This window comes from Xenopus laevis, chromosome 6L (assembly GCF_017654675.1).
Source record: "Xenopus laevis strain J_2021 chromosome 6L, Xenopus_laevis_v10.1, whole genome shotgun sequence".
In the NCBI taxonomy this organism is placed as follows: domain Eukaryota; kingdom Metazoa; phylum Chordata; class Amphibia; order Anura; family Pipidae; genus Xenopus; species Xenopus laevis.
In genome coordinates, this window is record NC_054381.1 from 117,555,701 (window position 1) to 117,575,510 (window position 19,810).

Below are 19,810 nucleotides of genomic sequence, written 5' to 3' on the forward strand. Positions count from 1 at the left end.
GTGGTTTGAATGAGAGACAATTTAGTTATAAAAAGTAATAATAACAATAAAATTGTAGCCTTACAGAGTAAAAGTGTTTTGGCTGTTGGGGTCAGTGACCCCGATTTGAAAGGTGGAACGAGGCAGAAGAAGACAAACAATTAAAAAACGATAAAACATAAATAATGAAGACCAACTGCAAACTTTATAGAAATATTTTTTATGACATACAAAATGAGGCTGTCGGGGAGAGGACTGCATCGTTGAGCTGATGCATTATTCACTCTGACAAGACTTTAAACCTGCTCAATCAATATCAGTCGGGCAGATATTGGTCAGGTATGCCAGTCATTGTGCCCCATATGCGGGCAGACTAAAGAGGCCTATGTTGCACACAGCTTTAGTTTATATACTTGTAACAATTACAATAAAAGTGTAGCCTCACAGAGAACCATTTGAAAACTGGAAAGAATAGAAAGGCAAACAATTCAAAAATTATAAAAAAAATGACAACTTGCTAAGAAAAGGGCATTCTGTAACATACTTAAAGGTAACCTGAAGGGGAACCACCCCTTTCAGGGTTCAGGAAGTACTACACTTAGAAGGTTCTCTCAAACGCCTCAATACTGATATGGAAGGTTATTGACTGAGTACAGGAAAGGGATGGCAAACCCATTATCCAGAAATCTCAGAATTACGGAAAGGCTGTCTTCCATAGACTCCATTTTATCCAAATAATCCAATTTTTTTAAAATGATTTCCTTTGTCTCTGTAATAATAAACCAGTAGCCTTTACTTGATCCAAGCTAAGATATAATTAATCCTTATTGGAAACAAAACCAGCCTATTGGGTTTATTTAATATTTATATGTTTTTCTAGTAGACTTAAAGGGATACTGTCATGGGAAAAAAAAAATTAAAAAATGAATCAGTTAATAGTGCTGCTCCAGCAGAATTCTGCACTGAAATCCATTTCTCAAAAGAGCAAACAGATTTTTTTATATTCAATTTTGAAATCTGACATGGGGCTAGACATATTGTCAATTTCTCAGCTGCCCCAAGTCATGTGACTTGTGCTCTGATAAACATCAATTACTCTTTACTGCTCTACTGCAAGTTGGAGTGATATCACCCCCCTCCCTTTTCACCCCCAGCAGCCAAACAAAAGAACAATGGGAAGGTAACCAGATAGCAGCTCCCTAACACAAGATAACAGCTGCCTGGTAGATCTAAGAACAACACTCAATAGTAAAAACCCATGTCCCACTGAGACACATTCAGTTACATTGAGGAGGAAAAACAGCAGCCTGCCAGAAAGCATTTCTCTCCTAAAGTGCAGGCACAAGTCACATGACCAGGGGCAGCTGGGAAATTGACAAAATGTCTAGCCCCATGTCAGATTTCAAAATTGAATATAAAACAATCTGTTTGCTCTTTTGAGAAATGGATTCCAATGCAGAATTCTGCTGGAGTAGCACTATTAACTGATGTGTTTTGAAAAAAAACATGTTTTCCGATGACAGTATCCCTTTAAGGTATGAAGATCCAAATTCCTGAAAGATCCTTATCTGGGAAAACCCCAGGTCCCGAGCATTCTGGGTAAAAGGTCCCATACCTGCATTCCTGTATAACTACACCTTGATATTACAGTTGAACAAATGTTGGATCTATTGATTAAGTGGCTTGGCCTCCAGTCTTCAGAACATATTTGGAGGCATATTTATTATATTGTATTAAATTACATTTGCAGAAAAAACAGCATAAAAGCTGTGTAAATAAATGGTAAATTTATGAAGGTTTGTTCAATTGTACATCATATAAACACCAGATTTGCCGCCAGTATTTTACATTGCTTCAGACCTTTCTATAGGGGGCTATAAATATAGAGATCCGCTCGTTCGGCGACATCACCAAACGAGCGGATCTCTATATTTATGGCCCTCTATAGAAAGGTCTGAAGCAATGTAAAATACTGGCGGTAAATCTGGTGTTTATATGGTGTACAATCTCTTCCCGATATGCCCACATTGAGGTGGGCGATATAGGGCTGATCTAGGGCCCAACAATCGGAATAATAATGTATCCAATACGGGTGTTCGGATTGCGGGACCGCATAAACGCACAGATGTAGCCACGATCCGATGGGATTTTTTAACCTGCCCGATCGAGAACTGTCCGACTTTCAGCGAGATATCAATCTGGGAAGCCCGTCGGATGGCCCCATGCAAGGGCCAATAAGCTGCCGACTCGGTCTGTCGGCAGCTTTTATTGGCCCGTGTATGGGGGCCTTAAGTAAGCACTGGCAGAAATCACTCTAAGAAAACACACATAAAAAATGACACAGTTTTTTACGTGGCGAAACTTTGTGATGTGTGGGAAATTATCCCGCTGTTTTTTACACTACATAATGAATCTGCCAGCAACAAGTCTCTCTGCTGCTTGGGAACATCTAGAACAGAACTATGGCAGCCCAGAAGCCATTCAAAAAATGCTTTATTTAAAAGATTGCGAAGCTCTCCAAAAATAACTGGAAAAAACAATCAGAAGATTCAAGATCTGAGTGACCTCTTGCTTGAACTCCAACTAGCAAAAACTGACCCTCGTCTGCCAGGCCTCAGCTATTAGGGATGGCTGGCAAAGCCAAGTAAGGTGGTGGCACTGCTGTAGAAAATTTCCTGTGCCAACTTGGTGAAAAAACTTTGTGTGATTGGAATGAAGCTGACATCCCAGGGGGGGTGGAAGGAAGGGCTGGACATCAAAAATGCTCATCCATAAGGGCTCTAAGGCCAATGGGAGGCAGAGTGTTGGCTGCTGTGCGCTCAGCATTCTTTCTTCAGGCTGAGAGAAGCGGATCCACTTGCATTCAGGCACACACACTAGAGGTGGCCCCAAATACACAAAAGCAAGAATTTGCAGGCCAACCTCCACTCTGCTGTCTGTGCCTGCACATAAGCGGAAGTGGTATATACTATTGCTGTGGTCGCAGTTGCTTTGTGCATAATGTACAGCAATTAAGCAGATGATTCTTTATAGTGGGGTGCAGGGAGGGACAGCTACAAGTGGAGCAGCAGCTTTTGAAAAGAGAGGAAAGGATTTCCAGTGCAAGCCATAAATATACAGGTATATCTAAGCTACAGGCAGCGGAAGTAGCAGTTGAATTGAGACAAATAGTCATTGGAATGATAAGAAAAGATATCAGTGGTAACAATATCACATGTCCAAACTGCACCTTGTTAAATTACAACACCCTTAATGTTGAGGGAGGCTGGGAGTTGTAAGTTAACAACAGCTGGATGACTGCAAGTATGACAAACCTGCATTATGTAAATAATGGAGCCCCCAGGTCCTGCAATACTGAGGCTGGCTCTGCTATTGAGATACCACAGATTAGTCCAAATGCTTATACCCTCTAGGCTTTATCTACGCAGGCATTCTTTGGACACACTTGAGCTGCAGCATGAGAGCGTGCCCAGGGAGCTAAACATAAAAACTCATTGGATCGTGTTATAGAACCCATGAGTGTTGCTGTTGTGTTACTTTGCATGTATTTGGGCACTGCACTTTGTGTTGTTTGTGCTTCTGCAGCACAGACTCAATGGGACTGCAGGTAAATTTCATTATGTTGAGTGCAAATAAAATGCAATATTCTTTCCCAAAAACTGCACTTTCTTTGTAAAAACCTTGCAGCTGATGTGCCCTAACGTCAATAACTTCATTTCTACCCCTTACCCCCAGCTCAAAGTAGGCGTACAGGGCACTTTCGTGTCCTGTTTTGCAAAGGAAATGCAACCAGCATTTATGATATAAAAGGGGTAGGAAATCCCAAAGTATACATAATAAAGTAACTAATCTCAACAATGGGTATTTCCTTTTCCTATGTAAATAATCTCCATTTGGCAGTTGCTGTTCTGTGATCCTGCTAGTGATTGCCATCTACGTATAAATCAAGGAATCCAAAATACCCAGTGTCATTCTATGGGAATAATTTGTAAGGGGATGTCCCCTGATCACATCTCCAAGATGGGGAGAGAAAAATATAGTCCTGCATTATACCAAATGGTCAGGGCCATTAACTGGTTAAGTGAGCTACAATTCGTTAAAGGGGTTGTTTTCAATGAACTTTTAGTATGATGTAGAGAGTGATATTCTGAGACCATTTGCAATTGATTTTTGAGTTATTTAGTTTTTTCTTCAGCAGCTATCCATTTTGCAATTTAAGCAATCTGGTTGTTAGGGTCCAAATTACCCTAGCAACCATGCATTGATTGGAATAAGAGACTGGAAAATGAATAGGAGAGGGGCTGAAAAGAAAGATGATTAATAAAAAGAAGCAATAACAATACATCTTACTGAACATTTATTTCCAGATGGGGTCAGTGACCCCCATTTGAAAGCTGGAAAGATTCAGAGAGAAAAGGAAAATAATTAAAAAATAATTATAAAATTAATAAAATAATAATAAAATCAAGTCCAGTTGAAAAGTTGATCCGAATTAGCCATTCTATAACATACTAAAAGTTAATTTAAAAGTGAACAACCCCATTAAGGTCCTTTATAAAGAGCGATGGAGGGTGACAGGAGGGAGGGGAGCGAGACTGAGGGGAGGGTGAGTGACGGAGGGGAGGAGTGATCGTCAGAGAGGTGATCTACGGAGGGGAGGGGGGTGAGTGACGAAGGGGAGAGTGGCAGGAGGGAGGGAAGAGAGATGGAGGGGAGGGTGACAGGAGGGAGGGGAGAACGATAGAGGGGTGGATGGCAGAGGGAAGGAAGAGGAGTAAAGCTGGCCATAGATGCAAAGATCCGATCGTACGAATCATAGTACGATCGGACTTCCCCATCTCCCGACCTACCACTAACCATTCAGATCAAAATCTTACCAGTCAGTTCAAATAAAGTAGCTAAAAAACAGATCAGCCAATGTTCTGCCCCTGACAGCAATCATACGATATCTACTGTATGTCCGACAAAGATAGTGACAGTCTCCCACTGAAAATCGTACGATCGGCAATACATGCAGAGATATTATCGGCAGCCAACAGAAATTTTCTAACCTGTACGATCGACCAACCGACCGATCTCCGCCATACGAAAAATGTCGGGACTCTCCAAACACGGTCCGAAAATCGTACGAATCCTCAATTCGTACGATAGGATCTTTGCGTCTCTGGCCAGCTTAAGACTGAGGGTGCAAACACAGACCCCTAGTTCCGGCCCTGGAATTCAGTATAGTCATATGCACCAAAGAGATAATGAAAGGTCAAGCATGTCCGGTGTGCATAAGCCCCCACCAAAAATTCTGAAGGGCAGCTGAGCTGCTGTTTATATACTGCTGGTCAGGGACTATACATGAAAGTTCATTCCCATCAAGACAGCCTGTCCCCAAAAGAAGCAGTATGCATGAAATACTAAAGGGAAATCAAAAGCTTGGCAGTGTCTCATTAAGCCCTGGGGCTAAGGATCTCAGTAAATAGAACTGGCTTTTTTCACCACCCTCAACTGCTTCTAAATTTATCTGGATCTTAGTAAATCTGACAAATAATACACTAGTCTTTTTTCCATTTTTTCTCTCTCTGTGTTGCTAAAAAGTAAACATTCCTTCGTAATTTACAACATATTTATTAAGTTGTTTTTCTAGTCATCTCAAAAGTCTGTGAATTGAGTACAGTTAATTTTTCGGAATCAGGAACATTTGATGCAATTTGCAGCTGCGCCAATCTGATTGCCCTTAAATTAACTGCAATTAGTGCAGTCTAGATGAATCTGTAGATATTGCAGTTTTTTCCCAAGCGCTAGATCTGTTTTTTACACCTCTTGTATGATAAATCTGGTAGATGTGATGTGGTTAAGCATTTGAAGTGATTATAAATGCAATCACATGGCCTCTGTCCCTCTGGCTAAATATCTCCTCGGGCCAACTTTCAAGCTGTGAATGTGTTGTTTAGGGCAAAATAAACTGGTTCCTTTGGGAAATGCTAATATTTGCAAGGGAAGGCACAAACAAATAGGATTTTTTAAACTGCAGATTCTGCATATCATTAACATTGATATTTAGTGCTTGTATGAATAATGTCACCAGTCACCACACAGTTTACTAGTCAGTTTTCTTTTGTCCTTATATAAAACTGAATGTTACTGCTGACCACAGTTTAACTGAAACATATATTCATTCATATATGTTTCATATATTCATATATATATTCATTAATTAATATAGTGCAACACAGAACCAGACACAAGGGCCATATTTTACCTTCTATCTTTACGACTTTCTGACATTCTGATTTTTAGCAGCCTACAGCCTCACCCCAATAGTATGTGATGGTGAAGTCTTACCAAGTTGGGGGGCACATGATTGTGTAGAGCAGTGGTTCTCAAACTGTGGAGCTACCCTCTGGGGGGCTTTTTGGGTGAAATTTTGGGAGAATACCTATTTTCTCTCCTTTATACGCCTCAAAGCCCAGCTTGAAGGTCAAATAGGGTGAGATGTGGGGTGATAACCTATATGTTGCCCTAGACATTTCTGGAGTGATGGCTGAATTAGAGTCCTGCAGCGGGTCGGGTATCCCCGAGTTACCTGCACAAAAAGCGGGTACCCTGTTGGATGTGGCTATAGATGTGGGTATGCGGGTCTATGAGTTGTAGTTCTCATCTATATTTATTTTCTTATTTTATATTGTCTATATTTTACTTATTTTAATTTTTCTGTCCCCACACACTTCTGATGTTGTCACTTCCTGTTTGCAGCAACAGCATGGTGCTCAGTGGATTGCGTGTCGGGAAAACGGATCCAAGTGGGTAAATATGCGGGTTTTGGTCTGGGTCGTAGGCTCTGGGTTGTGCGTTCGGGTCGCAGGCTCTGGGTGGTGCTTTCGGGCCTCAAAATTTGGTTCTGTGCAGGACTCCAGGTTGAATGAATGATACACTGATGTTTTCCAATGACTGTAACAGTACTATGTTGCTAAGGTGCCCTGATCAAATGTTGGAACTCCAAGATGGACTTGGACTTAAACCATTGAGGTGGAGTTCAGTGTAGGAGGAACATTGCTCGTCTTGCTTGTATATGGGAAACAGTTCTCTGCTCTCAGTTTTCTGTTCTCAGTTCTCTGCTCAGGGATGTCTCAGAAACCGCCATGTCTGTCTGTCTTTTTTATGTTATTGAGACATGCTTGATAAATCTGCTTTGGTTTAAATCTGCCCCCACCCAAAGTCACCTCAGCCACCTTAGTGAGCTCAAGTCTCTTCCAGTACTTTCTGATATACAAAGGTTTGGTAGTCACTACTTCTGGGTCTTGAGCTGGTCTCCTCCCGTTATTCAGGTAAGAGATGGAGCTTTGTCCTTTCAGATATGTGTGTTGAGATTTTTACCCTAGATCAATCTCTTTGGGTGATTACACTCAATGAAAGAAGTGTAAATTAGTTTGGTGAAGCTGTATTGCTGGCAGAACTAAACCACAGCACCGAAGGAGCAATCTTGATAAGGAATATATTATGGATTTTTTGGGGAGAGAATGATTTGGTTTCTATGTAACTTTTTTGTGCTATAAAGTTATGCAATCATAATAACAAATAAAATACAAATAAAAGTCAGCAGTATCTTAAAATAAAACATCACCTTTAATGTAATGTCCAGTTTGGGAAAAAAAAATCAGTACTTTGAATACCTTGTCACTGGGATTTATTTTAAGTGCAGGGTTTTTCCTTTACTTTTTACTTTTCTTCTGAACAAAGTTTTTTTTAACTTGTTCAGGTTCATGAAATGTGAGTAATAGATGTGGCCCTTTGCTCGGCTTGACCTTGCCTTCAAAGTGTCCCCCGGAGCTAACTAACATCTCTAACACTGCACAAAGGAAAATCAGGGCTGGTATGTATTAATTGATGAATAATTTAAACACGCTAGAAGCAAAAGAATGCAGTAAATTGCGTGTTATTAGTGCTAGTATTGAAGAGAGATATACCAGTCTTGCTAGCACACATTTTAGCATTTAAAGGGAAATATATCCTAATAAAAATGTAGGGTTTACAGTCGATGTATTGGGATATAATATATCAGTGTATCATATGACATGTTATTTTGTTCTGCTTTGTTTAGTTATTTGAATCGGCCTGGCATATAGGTTGAAATATGAAATATATCTAAAATCAAATTTATACTTCTACTTTTCCCTTCACCTTAGTTAGTTGAAAGGGTAAATGAAAACCCTAATAGAGAATCAGCAGGGGAAATGTGTGTATATAGGCAGGTATATGTCGGCTTGTGGGATTTTTTGTAGAATAAATAATAATAAATATAAATTACTTGGGAATAATGTATCCACATTAGAGGCAGCGACCCATTACTTATTGTATATTTTTCCACTAGTTACACTTTTTTTAAAGTTTGATACCATTAATTGTGCATTTTCACATTCCAGAATAAAGAGGCAGTGCACTCAGCCTTCACATTGAATGCAATGAATATGCTCTGAATACTTTTTTCCTTTTGTTTCAATCAGGAAATTGTTTTGGTTGTTCCTTGAGCTGAGCAGTGCATACAGGGAAATTGAAGCTACTCCATGTTTGGCCCTTGCGAGGTAGACAATTATTACCAATGCACAAATAAAACAGGAATCCATTATGAAGGGTGATTATCTTGTCCATTTACTCGAAAAATCGACTACTTTTTGATAAGCTATTTGATTGATTAACATTGGATCTAAATCTCTCCAGACTAACACTAAGGGGGTTATTTACTAAAACTCAAATGGTGTCCTTTCACCATCAGGAATCAGCTTTTTTCCTAGATGAATTTCTTCATTTAAAAAGACATTTATATATATTCATATTAAAGGAATATAGCCCCATTATGTACACCACCATAAGACCCTTACTCCCATATGTCATAAAAGGCACTGCATTTGCCCAGGTGCAGTAACCCATAGCAACCAATAAGATGTTTGATTTTAAACAGGTGACCAGTAAAGGCTACCTGTTGATCGGTTGCTATAGGTTACTGCTCTTGGACAAAAGCAGTGCCTTTTATTACATAACCGTCTTATACCTGCTGAAGTGTCATGCTACATTCACAGCACAAATATAAAAGAATTCACTGGGTTTGGGATGAATTCTGCAATTTAAACAATGTTTAAATGGGGTCAGGACGTAAACTGAGGAGGCTGGGACTCAAAGAAAGAGGAAGACAAAAAGGAGAAATATTAAATTACAAAACAAATATCTCAACCTACAAAGGTTTTTTACACATATGTTTTAATTACCTGCAGGGGTTTCAGGTATGGCTTAGGTTTCACTTCCTAAATTCTAAGACTTGAATTCATAGTTATTGACCTTAACTGTTTTATGCTATACATACTGTAGTTATATAGTAAGTTATGTAGAAAATAAACACCTGTCCATCAAGTTCAACCTTTTACTTCTATATAAAACCTGCCTAACTGCCAGTTGATCCAGAGGAAAGTAAAAAAAACCCATCTGAAGCCTCTCCAATTAACCTCAGAGGGGGAAAATTCCTTCCTGACTCCAAGATGGCAGTCGGACTAATCCCTGGATCAACTTGTACTATGAGCTATCTTCCATAACCCTGTATTCCCTCACTTGCTAAAAAAAAATCCTTCTAATCTGCCAGTACAAGTTATCCACAAAGAGAAAATGTTGGAGGGATCACATTTTCTACTCACTTCCATTTTGCCTACAGAAATAGTGATTGGTAACACTAGACAGTTTTCCATTAAGAATTATCTAGGCTTTGTACAACAGAAGCAGTGGCTTATAACCAGTGGCCTTTATCTGCCCAGCAGTGTGTGCACCCCCATCAAGGCTCTATCAAAGTGACTGTTTTCTCACCTGTTGCCCGCATAAGAGAAGATTCATCAAGGGTGACTAATATCCTTGCCTGGCATTTCCCTTAGCATTTCTCTTACTAGTAACTACAAGGGGAATCTAAACTAAGACCTAACCTTAGTGATTGATGCCCTCCACAAAAATCCACCAAACATAACATACAAAATAAAGCCTATCATCTAACACATAAGAGTGTGTTAGGGTGTTAGTGAGAGAAATACTGCAACAAATTTATGAAGAAATTATATTTTATTATCTTGAAGATCATTGCTGCCCAAGATTGTCCATGCTGTGGGCCAATTGTTTGCTTTTTCACATGTCTTGGGATCAGATGATTTTAAAACTAGGGATGCACTGAATCCAGGATTCGATTCGGGACTTGGCCAAGATTCGGCCTTTTTCAGCAGGGTTCGGATTCGGCCGAATCCTTGTGCCTGGCCGAACCGAATTCAAATCCTAATTTGCATATGTAAATTGTGGGGAGGGCAGGATTTCAAATGACTTTTTGTTACAAAACAAGGAAGTAAACCAATTTTTTCCCACTTTTTCCTTTCCCGCCCCTAATTTGCATATGCAAATTAGGATTCGGTTCGGTATTCGGCCGAATCTTCCAAGATGGATTCGGGGATTCGGCCGAATCCAAAATAGTGGATTCAGTGCATCCCTATTTAAAATGTCATATAAAGAAGTCTAGAAGATCTCAGGTGTGCCTGTGGCCATAAAAATCTGCTTGTTAATCACATCCAGCCCATGGGCTCACCCTGTTTTACACATATCATCATTTTGGCCAGTTTTGACAAACAAGCAGATGTTTGATTTGGATCACATGGGACTACAGCAGATCCATCAGCCGTCACTGTCCTTAGCCAACCCAAGTTATAATCAGTATGACAATGAGCTCCAGTTTGATATTATGTAATATATTATATTTGTAATAATATGATCCATTAATGATTATTATAGTGTACTAACTGTCAACACTGTGTATAATGCAGTCCAACTGCAGATGGCTGTTAGGGCTAAACTTATATACATGTGTGAGGGATCCTATTCTGTGTGTGGCTAATAATGTCAGTGTGCAATTTAGTGTATACAACTATAAACAGTTTTATTGGTAATGAGGGTCCTGCTTACTTACTAGATCATAGTCTAATGTTAAGATGCTGCAAAGCATAGACATTGATATGGATATCGCCTTGCTCCTTAAAGGGATACTGTCATGGGAAAAAATTTTTTTATGAACCAGTAAATAGTACTGCTCCAGCAGAATTCTGCACTGAAACCCATTTCTCAAAAGAGCAAACAGATTTTTTTATATTTAATTTTGAAATCTGACATGGGGCTAGACATTTTGCCAATTTCCCAGCTGCCCCTGGTCATGTGACTTGTGCCTGCACTTTAGGAGAGAAATGCTTTCTGGCAGGCTGCTGTTTTTCCATCTCAATGTAACTGAATGTGTCTCAGTGGGACATGGGTTTTTACTGTTGAGTGCTGTACTTAGATCTACCAGACAGCTGTTATCTTGTGTTAGGGAGCTGTTATCTGGTTACCTTCCCATTGTTCTTTTGTTTGGCTGCTGGGGGGGGGAAAGGGAGGGGGGTGATATCACTCCAACTTGCAGTACAGCAGTAAAGAGTGATTGAAGTTTATCAGAGCACAAGTCACATGACTTGGGGCAGCTGGGAAATTGGCAATATGTCTAGCCCCATGTCAGATTTCGAAATTGAATATAAAAAAATCTGTTTGCTCTTTTGAGAAATGGATTTCAGTGCAGAATTCTGCTGGAGCAGCACTGATTCATTTTGAAAAATCTTTTTTTTCCCATGACAGTATCCCTTTAAAGGAGAACTAAAACCTAAAAATTAATATGGCTAAAAATGCCATATTTCATATACTGAACTTATTGCATAAGCCTATATTTTCAGCTTCTCAATTGCAATGATCCAGGACTTGTCACAGGGGGTCACCATCTTGGAAAGTGTCTGTGACACTCACATGCCCAGTGGGCTCTGAGCAGCTATTGAGAAGCTTAGCTTAAGGGTGAAAATTATCAAGCAGAAAATGAGGTTGGCCTGTAATATAAGCTGATGCTACAAGGCTGCTTATTAAATCCTGATGCTAGTTGCACTGGTTTCTGTGCTGCCATGTAGTAATTATCTGTATTTATTACTAATCAGCCTTATACTGTGACATTTCTATTCTATGTGTACTGTATATTGTGAGTCTGTCCCTAAGCTCAGTAAGTGTCAGCAGCACAGAGCATGAGCAGTGAATCAACAGAAAAGAAGACGGGGAGCTACTGGGGCATCTTTGGAGACACAGATCTTTACTGCAAAAGGGCTGCGGTTGCCTTGGGCTGGTACAGAAGCCCAAAACATAATGTATAATGTTTCTAGCTACTTCTTTAGTTAAGTTTTAGTTCTCCTTTAAAGGGAATGTCAACCCAAAAATAATGTTTTGCCCAATAAAGGAAAACAATTCTAAGCTACTTTGCACTAATCCATTCATTACTCATTTTTTATGATTTTTAAGTTATTTGTATATGTATTGCTATTGAAAGCAGTGTCTGTCCCTTTCTATTGTCTGCCTTGCTGACTCAGACTGTTGATACAATGTAAGACAATGCAGCCGATGAACAGACCTGTCTTTGCTGGGGAACTGAGACTTTTGCAACATTGTTTAAAAAGTAATAAGCAAGAGTTAAGCCAATGCCGCTTTCAATAGCAACTGTTTTTACAGATAATTTTAAAAGCACTGAACATTTTAAATAAATGTATATGACTAAGTTGCTTAGAATTATGTTTTCTTTTATTAAGCAAATTTTTATTTTGGGTGCAGGGTTCTTGGATCACAAGTGTATGATATAGAGTTGCTGAACTTATTGGTTGTTGGGTCTATTTTTTTTTTTTTACCTATAATGTATCCATTCTGCTACACATAAATGATATTATATCTAAATGCTTTATTCACAATCTGAAATTTAGGCACTTGGAGTAAAATAAATTATGGGAGAAGAACTGTCCTTTTCATATGTCCATCTGATTTGTTTGCTTACAAGTATGGGCAGCTGGAACACTGAAAGTAATGGGCAGTTTTTCCGATAACCAAAACTATTTGTGTCTCGCTATTTGTAGTATGAGATTACTGATGTGTAGCAATGGCGCCTTAAACAGATCAGCAAGCGACAAACGATTTTGTGCCAAAACACGTTGGGCCGTTAACCCAGGACATTTCTGGACAAGAGGTAGCGAGGCAGGAAATTGAATAGTTGCTTCAATCACTTTAAAAGATAACTTTTAATCTCCTCAATGCCTTGCAAAGAAATGTAACCTGGTATCATTACATTCAACTGAAGCAGCAGGATCCAATATATGAGTCAATGCTGAGAGGAACAAATTTAAAGGAGAAGTACATGGTTGACTAGATTAGACCTTGGCCTTTCGCTCCTACCAGTGGCATAGCAACAGAGGAAGCAGACCCCGCAGGGGCCTGGGGAAAAGGGGCCCGGACAGCAGGGTCAGCCTCCTCTATAGCGTTTCAATCCCCCTTTCAGCTGCTCTTTTTCTTCTTCTACTAATTGATGCACTCTCATCTGGACAAGTTTGTGGTGGGGGTTTGTGAACAAGTGGGTTGTAGGCAGGAGCGCCTGTGTGTGTTGGGCCCTCTGAAAGTTTTTCTGGCAGGGAGGCCCCACACATGCTTGTTACATACACCCCTACCTCCTACATGTCATATACTCTATAATTCTGCTCTGTAATATTCATTTAATTTTCATTTAATATTGAATTTACTACACTGGCAAATCATGGCTACCTAATAATGTCACTTCAGTGCTATACTAGTGACAGGCAAATGCCACCTTCAGGGTTCTTCAACTGACACCTGCCCTTACTATAGCCAGAGCGAAACCAGTACAGGTATGGGACCTGTTATCCAGAATGCTTGGGACCTGGGGTTTTCCGGATAAGAGGTCTTTCCGTACTTTGGATTGCCATAACTTATGTGTACTAAAAAATAATTTTAGTATTATTAATTTTAGTATTAAGTATTAATGAAACCCAACAGTGGCGTAAATAGTTGTTACTGGGCCCCATAGCAAATTCAATTTAGGGCCCCAAAATATTTATAAGTTGGTCTATTTTACCAAGATATATTAAAATTGCTAATTAATTAGGGTCTCACTGGGCCCCCTACACTCCTGGGCCCCCCTGCAACCACAGGGTCTGCTTGCTCTATAGTTACGCCCCTGAAACCCTCTAATTGTTTTGCTTCTAATAAGGATTCATTATCTTAGTTTGGAACAAGTTACTGGGGGTCATTTATCAACACTGGGCAAATTTGCCCATGGGCAGTAACCCATGGCAACCAATCAGATTGCTGCATTCATTGTCCTACTTGCAAATGGCTTCAAAAAGCTTATCACTGATTGGTTGTTATAGGTAACTGCCCATGGGCAAATTTGCCCAATGTTGAAAAATGAGCCTCATATCTTCTTATTGCAGGGAAAAAAATTATTTGAATATGAATTATTTGATTGAAATGGAGTCTATAAATGGTTTTTGATATCGGATCCCATAACTACTGTACGTACAAGGTCCTACTGCCTCTGGCACTGTCTATCGTAGCTGGTGTTAACCCATCCCCACACAACAACTCTATTGATTCCTGTGCCCTACAGCAGTGGTTTGGCATTTTGTACTCCCTATATCAGCAATAAGTAAATACGATCTGTTAGTTTTACAGAATGGATTTACCTTTTTCTCCAAATATAGAAAGTTATCACTGAGCCCATTTTCATCTATTCACTTTCATTTGCAGAATAAGAGATTTTGTATACACACTGTCCTTGCAATATGAAGGTGCAGCAAAGTCCTTTTTCCAAAAAAACATTGTCTGCTTTCATAATGCAGATAGGCTGTACCTGTTAGTATATTTCCACTGCAGTTTTGTTGTGCAATCTATAGAGCAGGATTCCCCCAGGGTGTTGCTGTAAGAGAAACAGCAGATGGTTCAGCCCTAAGGCAGATTCCCTTTCCCTTACTCATTCTCTGTAAATGACAAGAAATCTAATACAGTTGCTATCTTGTATGCTATGCTTTTCAGCTCTCAGTTGCTCTCATTGTGTGTACCTATATGGACATATTATGTTTATATGCACTGTATAGATAAAATGAATCCATATTAATTGATGACATTCTATATAAGAATCATAACTGAGAAACACAAATTACTAAGAAGTCTTTGGGTAGTTTTAGGAATCGATGGCGTTAAAACCCATAGTTATTCGAATATATGATTACATGATTGTATTATGTAACATAATGGGGGTTATTTACTAAGAAACATATGTACTGTATCTCGTAATGTTAATGAAAACAGTTTGACCAAACTCCCGTGCCTGATTTTAGCTTATTTATTAATAAAAAGAACTTGATTTAATCGGATTGTGAAAAAAACTAAATAAAATCGAGCGAAAAAACCAAATCGCTCAAATTTTTCTGGGTTTTTTCCCCCCGAATGACTCAATTTGAGTTTTTGCTTGAAACCGCGAAAAAGTTGGATTTTTGGGCTCAACCCAGTGCAAACCACAATAACTTCAAATTGGGATGGGTGCCTCTCCCATTGACTTATACAGGACCTCGACAGGTATGAGATGGCGAATTTTTAGATTCTGACTTTTTGCAGCATTGGGGTATAATGAATAGAGTTTTGCCCCCAAAATGCCCAACCAGAAAAATTCAAGGTTTAATAAATAATCCCCTAAAAGTCTTTATGTTACAGAGTAGTAGAAAGTCTAACTGCATTTCAAAGTAATAGTGTACAATCATAGCGTACAATGAGATTATTCACTGGTCATTATTGTATTAAAGGAATCACAAATAGGAGTGCTTTGCTTGCTCAGATCAAGTAATTACAATGTATTAGTAAAAACATGACATCTGGCCTTGTCATGGAGGGAATAGGGGAGTATCTGGAAACATTATCAGTGGGCATTTAAATCTATTGGTTATCACTAGAATCTTGTTACAAGTGTGAGTCCTGTTATCCAGACTGCTCAGGACCTGGACTTTTCCAGATAAAAGATCTTTCCATAATTTGGATATACATACCTTAAGTCTACTGGAAAATTATGTAAATATTTAATAAACCCAGTTGTCTGGTTTTACTTCCAGTAAGGATTAATTATATCTTAGATTGGATCACGCACAATGTACTATTTCATATTTACAGAGGAAAAGGAAATACTTTTTAAAAATCTGGATTATTTAGATAACATGGAGTCTATGGGAGATGGCCTTCCCATAATTCACAGATTTCTACATAACGGGTTTCCAGATAACGGATCCCATGCCTGTACTACAGTTGATTAACCTGCAGCAACACACTAATATTGTGGTTCCTTACAAAATACACATTTACGAAGTGTGAGTTTATGATGAACAGCTATTTACTAAGATGAGAAAAAAAAATGTTTTTGGTCACCATCAAATATTTTCAAGCTTGGGCAAACACATTATAAACACTGTCCCCCTTTTCTTGACATAGTACAAGTATGTGCAACCTGTTTATCATCAAAATAAACACCCTTACTAGACATCCCTGTAGCAAAGTACTCAAAGTGACAGGAGGATTTCTAGTGGCATACCAGCCTAAAGATATATATTTATGAGAACATCACTTTCTATTTCTTTACTTTATTATTTAGAAGCTTCTTGATGGCTGGGAGACATGCCACATCCAATTCATTACCACTCCCACATTTCTTTCAGTCCAATTCTCTCTTGTATTTGTCACGGTTTCAAGGGAGTTTCAGAATTCTCAGTAAACCTGCAAGGTTTCTCCAGGACAGTGAGAGTCTAATCTTTCCTGCTCAATTTGTTTTTAATGTTATTACACTTGATCATTATGATGCTTCATTATGGAAGGTTTTTAATAGCTACCCCAGCTATTGTTTAATTTAATTGTAGCCCTGCATATTTACAAACCCAAGCTTCTCCTCAATGGCAGTGCTGCTTCCAACACTTCATATTATTGAAGGATGAAGAAACCTACACGTCTGTCAAGTTTAACTTTTTAATCTTTACAGCATTTCTTACATAGAATATTTACCATTTTTGCATGGAGCTAATTTTGCAATGTACAACTGCAAAAATAATGAGCTGACAAGTTCTATCCACATAATAAGGCTTTTTTTTAGTGAGTCAATGATACTGATCCTATGTTTTGGTACTGGCACTCTCCCCTAGGGCTTTATTGCCCACCAGCTATCTTAATTCAGAAGGTAGGCTTGTTTTCTATCTCACTTATTTAATAATTGGATAGAGAAGATATGATTATCATACTTGCATTCTAAGAAGGGCTAGCCCTAAGAAGGGATTTTTATGGTATTGTTTTAATTACTAAATTACATTGTAAACATTGCACTGATTTCATTCTACCATTTAAAATGTTATTCTTGAATCAATAAATGTATTATTTAGTTGTAATATTGTTGCATAGGCAGCCACCTCAGGACATTTTGCCTGGTCATGTGCTTCAAGAAAGAGCCAGCACTTAACAATGGAACTACTTTCTGGTAGGCTATTGGTTCACCTACTCAATGCAACTGGAGGAGTCGCAGTGGAACTTGGATTTTACTACTGAGTGCTGTTCTTATATCTACCAGGGAGCTGTTATCTTGGGGCACATTAACCAAGGGTCGAATATCGAGGGTTAATTAACACTCGATATTCGATTGCCGAATTAAAATCCTTCGACTTCGAATATCGAAGTGGAAGGATTTAGTGCGATTCGTTCGATCGAACGATTAAATCCTTCGAATCGAAGATCTTTGATCAGAAAAACCTTGGAAACCTTGGAAAGCCTATGGGGACCTTCCCCATAGGCTAACATTGGCCTCGGTAGGTTTTAGGTGGCGAACTAGGGGGTCGAAGTTTTTTTTAAAGAGACAGTACTTCGATTATCGAATGGTCAAATATTCAAACGATTTTTAGTTAGAATCATTCGATTCAAAGTCGAAGGTTGTAGTCGAAGGTCGAAGTAGCCAATTCGATGGTCAAAGTAGCCAAAAAAAACATTCAAAATTCGAACTATTTTTCCTCTATTTTCCTCTATTCCTTCACTCGAGCTTAGTGAATGGGCCCCCTTGTGTCAGGAAGCTGTTATCTTGTTACCTCCCCATTGCTATGTTGATAGGCTGCTGGTGTTGGGGAAGTAAAGAGTTTATGAAGATTATCAGCGCATAGGTCACATGATTGGGGGCATCAAGGAAACTGATTAAATATTAAAATAAAAACTGTTTGTTCTTTTGAAAAAAGGATTTCTATGCAGGATTTTGCTGGAGGAGGGCTACTAACTGATGCTCCACATACTACAGTGTTGTAATTGAAATTGCTTTTTATGCTTATGGTACCATATTCTTAATGCGCATACATATTCTGTACCATCACTGCATAAATGTACCTATTACCTCCAGAAATGTTGTGGTTCAAACTAAAAGATAAAGCTGAGAACGTCCTTTTCAGTAGAGTCTAATGCAACCACACCCTACCTTACTGGTGTTAGGCATCCTTTATAAGGGGTGCCATGTAACTTGAGTACATATGTACTTATCTGTTTTTTAAGAAACATAAAGGCAGTAATAAACCTTTCTTTACATGATATTATTATTATTAATAATAATTATAATAATAAAGGACAAGAAAAGCCTTTCAACCAGTGTTGTAGTATGTTAAAGAGGAGCTCTTCCTATCCCAGATCACTAGGTCAATTTTCAGAAATACCATTTATTAAGCCTGCGGTTCCCTCTTCAATTCTATTTTCCTTCCTGGTTGCAGGCACTATTTTGCCGATTGCGACATTACTAAGATGGCCACTTTAATTAATTTGCACATGCGGATTGAGATGTGGATGAAGATGGATGAAGATGGATGATCTTCAGAGGGACACTGTGTATGTGTGTTTGAAGTGAAGCTTGTTCACAATTACTCTTACTGCACATGGGCAGCTTTAACATCAACGCTGCAGCACATGAGTCTTGGTCTGTGTGAAAGAGTGACTTTTTTGTTCATAGAGCCTATGATTTTTTTTAAAGTAAATCGCTGCCACTAAATGCTATCAAAGTAAGTGATTTAATGAGCACTGCTGATCTCATTGCAGGTATGTTTTCTGCCGCATCCTATTGTTAAACCAACTTTCCTTTCCCTTTAAATGATCGTAAAATGAATTTAGGCTCTTTTTTCTGATTATGGGTATGTAGGAACCCAAGTATGAACATGAGTTATTTTTTAGATTTGATTGGTTTAGTACAATTACTATAATACTAGGGGGCACATTTACTTAGGGTCAAATATCGAGGGTTAATTAACTCTCGATATTCGACCGTCGAAGTAAAATCCATTGAAGTCGAAGGATTTACCGTTATTCGTTCGTTCGAAAGATCGCAGGAAAAATCGTTTGATTGAACGATTAAATCCTTCGAAACGATCGTTTCGAAGGATTTTAATCCATCGATCGAATGATTTTCCTTCAATCGGAAATTTGTTAGAAAGCCTATGGGGACCTTCCCCATAGGCTAACATTGATGCTCGGTAGGTTTTAGGTGGCGAAGTAGGTGGTCGAAGTTTTTTTTAAAAAGACAGTACTTCCACTATCGAATGGTCGAATAGTCGAACGATTTTTAGTTTGAAGTTTTAGTCGAAGGTCGAAGTAGCCAATTCGATGGTCGAAGTAGCCAAAAAAATACTTCAAAATTCAAAGAATTTTTTATTCTATTCCTTCACTCAAGCTAAGTAAATGTGCCCCTAGGTGTATTAGGGTATATATGACCCTAATCTTTATAATATATAATTATATTTATATTTTTTGTTGTTGTAGTAAAAAGAAGGTAATATTTTAGGAAGGGCAGGGATCACTGCACAACCATAATGGTCACAGCATATGTATTCTTTTATTTTGTTAAATCAGGAACAAATCAGAACTGGTGACTAGTTTTCTT